Raw genomic sequence first — 6,530 nt, forward strand, 5'->3', positions numbered from 1 at the left:
AATTGTCATCTCAGAGGCTTACTGCTGAATCATCTCACCCTTTTGAGCTCTTTTTAAACTCTGGTTGGCTGGTTCAAGTCAGCTGTTCTGGCTGAAACTCCTCTCCAAGCTGACTAATTCAAACTGGCTTCCCCCAGCTTCTGACTGAAGCGCTCTGCTTGATCTCAAACTCACTCTTTCAATCTGCTTTAGTATTCTGGCTCCTAATTCCCTAGCTCATTCTGTCTTCACCTGTGTCTAGCTTGTTCTCTCTTCAACCTGTCTCTCCAAAACTCTTAGAGAAAAATTGCTTCTGAACTCCTCCAACTGAACTGCCACCAACTGAATGGCCATGAACTCAACTCCACAACATTTCCTCTCAGTTGACTGACTCTCCCGTGCCTGTCTTATACTGTCGTGAACTCAACTCAACTCTACTATACTGTCTTCTCTACTGAAGTCTCTCCTGTACTCAGATCTACTCATGTCTACTGTATTGTCATCTTTACTGAACTCTCTCCTGTACTCTACTCTACTTTATTGTTTTCTCTATTCTCTCTATACTGTATCCAACTCTAGCATCTAAATTCTAATGTACTGCTCTTAAACTGCAACTCTTTCTTATCTGTTGTCCTGAGAGTTGTGTGTATCAAATCTCTGGCTCATTCTGTCAGATTTTCACTTTGTCTGCCCCTCAGTTAGATATCACTTTCAAAAATGAATGCTATGCCTTAAAGTTGGAGCTGGTTTCCACCTTCCACCTTCCCGATGGTGAGTGCTCTCTGTCACGAACAATTCCACATTTGGCTAAGGCTGAGGATCTGGCTTGCTTCCATGTATGTGGACCTATCTGCATTGCCCACGTGGCACGCCTGGGTTGGCTACCCAGAGGCTATTTAAGCTGTGGGCTGGCTTTCCCCAGGGTCCGAGGATTGTTCAAGGTTCCTGAATAAACTGCATTGAAAAAAAAAAAAAAGAATCAGGTGGAAAATTAATATGAATAGAGATAAAAAGATATGTGAAATTCATAAATAAAGAAAGACAATGGATAATAAAAAAAATGAATGCTTCCTTATACAAACTAACTTTATCTTCATTGTTTGTGCTTAAAGGTGTATACCAATGGCATGCTTTTTTTCCAGCCAGAGAGATTAAAGGCATGCTGCATTTCTGCATTGCAGTCAGATCACAGACTTCAGACCTAGAAAATCTTTAGATGTGATCCCTAGTCAGAGCAGCCCTGTTATTGGATTAAAGTTCCTTTACAGACACTCACCAATATTATATATTTTCACAATAAACACTGTCTTCTTTACTAACACGTCCTTTTGTCCTTTTAAAGCTAGCTAGGGTTCATTTGTTGATAGCCTCCCAGAGGCATTTTTAAACTGGAATGTCATTTTCGGGCTCATTAGAGCACATGAAGAGATTCAACAGGCACCTGCCACTCTTCATCAGCTGGTACTCTGAGGAAGAAACGGGCTCTTGGATGCTTTCCTGTCCAATAACACACAGATGGGATCTAAGGCGTATCTCTAATGCACTTTAGAACCACAAATGTCCAGATGTAACATTAAGTGCTAGGTAAAATTATAACTGAAAAGAAATGTAGTTACATTGGCTTGTTCATGTTTATTTCAGTCACTGGTAAAAATATATTGAATTTAAGCAGCTGCAAAAATGTCAACTACAGATCAATATACCACATAGAGCTTTGAAACACATTAAGGAATTGATTGCAAAGAACATTCCTCATAGTAATTGCTTGGCTTTAACTGTCTTTCACCTGTTTAAGTGAATATTATTTTTAAAATATACCTCCTATAGTATAATAATTTTGCTTGATAAATTTAATGCATTATAAAGTATAATTGCTTAGCTTTCCACTTTCTTATTCTAGTCCCTTCAACATCTCTTCCCTTCCATGTCCTCGTCCCATTCTAAAACTAAGTCACTTTTTCTTTGATTACTGTTATATACATATATGTGTGTGTACAAATATACACATGTGAGTGCATAGACATAGAAACACAACCGGCTGTCTTCATTGTTGGCATATATATGGTTTCAAGGCTGACCACTTGGATTGCGTAACCAGTTGGGAGGTTCATCCCTGAAAGAGGATAATTCTTCTTCCTTCAGCACTCATTGGTTGCCTGTAGTATTTTTTCTAGGAGTGGGGCACTATGGGAATCGTTATTGTTTGGGATTTTCTTATGAAACCATTTCTAGAAGACAGTCTCACGGTTGACTTCATAACATTCTCGGTCTCACGGTTGACTTCCTAATGTGCTGGCTCTCAACTATCTTCCCACGGCCTTTCCCACAATATTCTCTGAAACACGCTCTCAGGGACTGCATTGCAGATGTATCCTCTGGGGCCAAGCTGTATGTCTAGCTGTGTTTTTCTGTGATGTTCTCCACTTGCTGTTTCGAGAAGCTTCTTTCTGATGAGTGGTGATACCTTCGCTTACCCTCGCTTACCTCTGGGCATTAGGATACAGTTCAGATTAGAGTTAAGTACTGAGATCATCTATCAAAACGATGGTAGTGGAGATCTTCTAAGATTCATGACCCGACTGGCCCCAGTAAGCCCGCGGATTTCTAGTACCAGACAGGATTTCTGTCCAGTTGAGTGAGCCTTAAGTTTATAGTTGTTGCATGCCATTATGTGAAAGCCCCCCTTATTGCATCTTAACAAATATCATGCCCTGCTGGTCACTGCTGTGATTCATAGGTATCAAAGCTGGCTAAGGCTATTGACAGCTTCCCTCTCCTAAAAGCTTGCATACTAGTTGTTGGTACTATGTAAGCCAGAGCACAGAAATAAGCCTTTTAGGTTCGATCTACCAGGGATCATCCAAATATTGTGGCCTAAATGTGTGGTGACTTCAGCAACAGACACTTACCTTAACCTCTGAGAGGCCACCAGGGCCAACAGTAATAGTCTATGTTGTTTTGTGAGTCACTTAAACTATCCTGACCAATCACTTATAAGAAGGTTTATTCTGCCTGATACTGGGGTTGTTGTTCACATATGGTTCTTGTGGGCAACATTGCCTACCCAACTGGTATAACTATATTTAATCACTATCTACAGGTATATGGATATATTAACACACCTATCTGTGTGAAACCATATATGTATATATGTTGCATATAGTTTTAGGTAAATAAAAAATAAATATAATTTTTTGAGGCTTCATGTAACAGCGTTGGTGCTATTTGTACTTCTTTCCTACTCTTTTGTATTGTTTTCCTTTACCCTTCTTTGATTGGAACCTTGCTCCCTCTTTTTCTCTTCCCCATTGGATATTTTTTCTTCTCAATGATCTCCCCAGTGGTTCTTTTATGCTCTCATGCCTTCTGTAATTACTCCACTGCTCAGATCTGAAGATTTTGAGCTAGGAACTTCAGATGAGAGACAAAATTCAGGATTTGTCTTTCCGGGTCTTGGTTAGCTTAGTGTGATCTTTTCTTGGTCCTTCAAATTTCATCTCACTCTTCTTTCCAGCTGCATAGTATTCTCTTTTGTATGTGCAGCATTTTTCTGTTGTCCATTCTTTTTTTTCTTTATTAATTACACTTTATTCACTTTGTATCCCTCCTGCTGTTCCCTCCCTCCTCCCATCCCAATCTCTCCCTTCCTCCACCCTCTGCTTGCATGCCTCTCCCCAAGTCCACTGATAGGGGAGGACTTCTTTTTCTTCCTTCTGATCCTAGTCAATTAGGTCTCATCAGGAGTGGCTGCATTGTCTTCTTCTGTGGCCTGGTAATGCTGCTTCCCCCTCAGGGGGAGGTAATTAAAGAGCAGGCCAATCAGTTCATGTCAGAGACAGTCCCTGTTCCTATTACAATGGAACCCACTTGGATACTGAACTGCCATGGGCTACATCTGTGCAGGGGTTCCAGGTTATCTCCATGCCCAGTCCTTGGTTGGAAATCAGTCTCAGGAAAGAACCTTGTGCACACATTTTTTTTGGTTCTGTTGCTCTCCTTGTAGAGTTCCTGTCCATTCTTTTGTTGAAGGACATTAGAGTTGTTTTCATTTTCTAGTTTTGTGCATAGGCCACAATGAACATCATCAAGCAAGTATCTGTAGGGTAGAATGCCAAATCATGTGAGCATATGCTAAGGGGTTTAATTTTAATTTTTGAAGATTCTCCATACTGATTCCCAGATCAGATTGAATTGGTTGATCAGATTGAATTTCCACAAAAAACTGAACAAGGTTTCTCCTTCCTCTAAAGCCTGGCTAACATTTGTTGTCAGATGCTTTGTTTAATTTATCCAGTTTTAATAAAATTAGACCCATGTCTGTCATATTGAACCTAAACTTAGCTCCAAATGAATCAAAGAATTTGATTTGGAACCAGAAATGCTAAAACTACTAGAACAAAACAAAGGCTTTACCCTAAAAAATACATGTAGGAAAGGACTTTACAAAAAAGATTTCATTTGCCTAGGACCTAAGGCCAACAAGTGACAAGCTGGACTTCCTAAAACTGTAATGCTGTGCACAGCAAAGGGAAGGAGCGAGTGAAGAAGAAACCCACAGGATAAGGAGGAGGATTAATCTACATTCGACAGAGGATTGGTGTCAAGAGTGAGTTAGTTAATTCATATCAAGAATAATACAGAACTCAAAGAATCAAATGGCCCAATTGAAGAATGGGCTAGGGATCTAAATAGAGATAAAGAGAAATAAAAATGGCTAAGAAATACCTCAAAAAGTTTTCATGATCCTTAGCTATTTTGGATAAAACTTTGTATATTACAAGGATTCCTACAGAAACTTCTACAGGAGTAAAGCTCTGTGGAATTCTGACTTAATTTTGAAAATATCTATGCAGGGAATTTCTTTTATTTGTATCCTCTGTTGCTCTGTTTCTTCTACCAGCTCAGGCACAAGCATTTAAAGCTTAGCTTCAGAGTGAAGACTGAGAGTATGTGAATAAAGCTGGTTTTTAATTCAGTGAGCTCATGATTGACAGCAGCGTGCTCAGCATTCTTATGCCCATACAATTAACAAGCCTGTGATTTATCAGATTTCTCCTTGGTCTCATGCCTTGATTTTAGCTTTATATTACAATGCTTATTTATAATATCAACATTCAAATAGGTTAGATTTACCTTTGAAATTTTTAAATTGACTTTTCTGTGACCAGCTTATGAAACAACTAACTTTAGACAATAGTGGTAACAAGAGAGATATTATTTTCCTGGTGATGAAAGATAAATTGAGACTATCCATGGCATTACGCAGGAAGCATTCAGCACCTGCATATCAAACCCAAAATTGAGGGGTAATTCAAATGAGCCCTTTCTCTTGGGGTTCCTGGACATCTGCAGATTGAAAAAAAATTCAGTCCCATACATTTTTGTTATACTATGAAAAAAAAAATGACAGCAGGGAGGATGCCCCTTTTCTACAGAACCTGAGTAGATGCCAAAGAGTAATTCCTGGGATGTCATACAGGTGGGGAGGCAGCTTTCAGAGTACCTGGCTTACATGCCATTATGCTCATAAAGAAAAAAAAAATCTTCTGATTTTTCCCAGCAGCAACTGAACAGGGATACATCTGGAGCTGTTGGAAGTTACCTAATTGTAATCACTTAAATATTAACCATCGTTGAAGAGCGGCAAGGCACAGATTACGGAAGCTTAGAAATGTATATTCTGACAAAGCTAAGCTCTTTGCATTTCTGAAATTAAAATTCATATATTCATGAGACCTGCGTTGCTGTTCTATCTTTGTGTACATCCATTTTGGAAATTCTATCAACTAATGAGCACTTACCATCTGGGACATGCAGACAATAGTGGGGTATCATTTCTAAGCTGGGAGAACTTGTGGGTGACACAATTAGCACAGCAATAATGATGTGAAGAAAGAGATAGACTGTTGTGATCTTGAGAGACAAAAATGCAAATGGAAAACACATTCCATCGCTCTTCACGTAAGAACCCCGTGGACTGTGTTCTAAGACTTACACAAAAATAAATGTTTATCATAAAAAAAAAACTTTTAAATCACATTAGAAACAGAATCCAAGCATTTATTGATGCAAATTTCAAAGACAGAGGAGGAAAGGACTGTACTCCAGGACTGTGAAAGTATCTTGATGTGATGATCATAATGGAAAATGCGTTCTTGTGCCGGAGAGAAATCTAAATCAAAACAATTGGTGATGCTGGAGCAGCAGATGAACCTAGGAAAGAAGGTTTATCTACAGTGGAGGAAACTGTTTTGGAATGTGTGCTCCTGTGCTATAATCACTTCTGCAATATACTCTTCAATCCCAGAGATGGGGGATCTGCACACTCATCCTAGTAAGAGCGTCTTACTAATTAGAATTTAGTGATGTGGAAGTGTTTAGTCCGAAGAGAGAATAAGGGACTCTCTTCCTGTCTTCAGTTGCGGCATCCTTCTAGCATGAGCAAATAGTAGCAGCTGATTCTTCTAAATATAGAGCAAAGACATCACACTTCCAAGGTGACTCAAGAATAAAATTCTGATGACGTCTCTCCCAGTGACACCAATCCACAC

The sequence above is a fragment of the Meriones unguiculatus genome, chromosome 1, assembly GCF_030254825.1.
Source record: "Meriones unguiculatus strain TT.TT164.6M chromosome 1, Bangor_MerUng_6.1, whole genome shotgun sequence".
Classification (NCBI taxonomy): Eukaryota; Metazoa; Chordata; class Mammalia; order Rodentia; family Muridae; genus Meriones; species Meriones unguiculatus.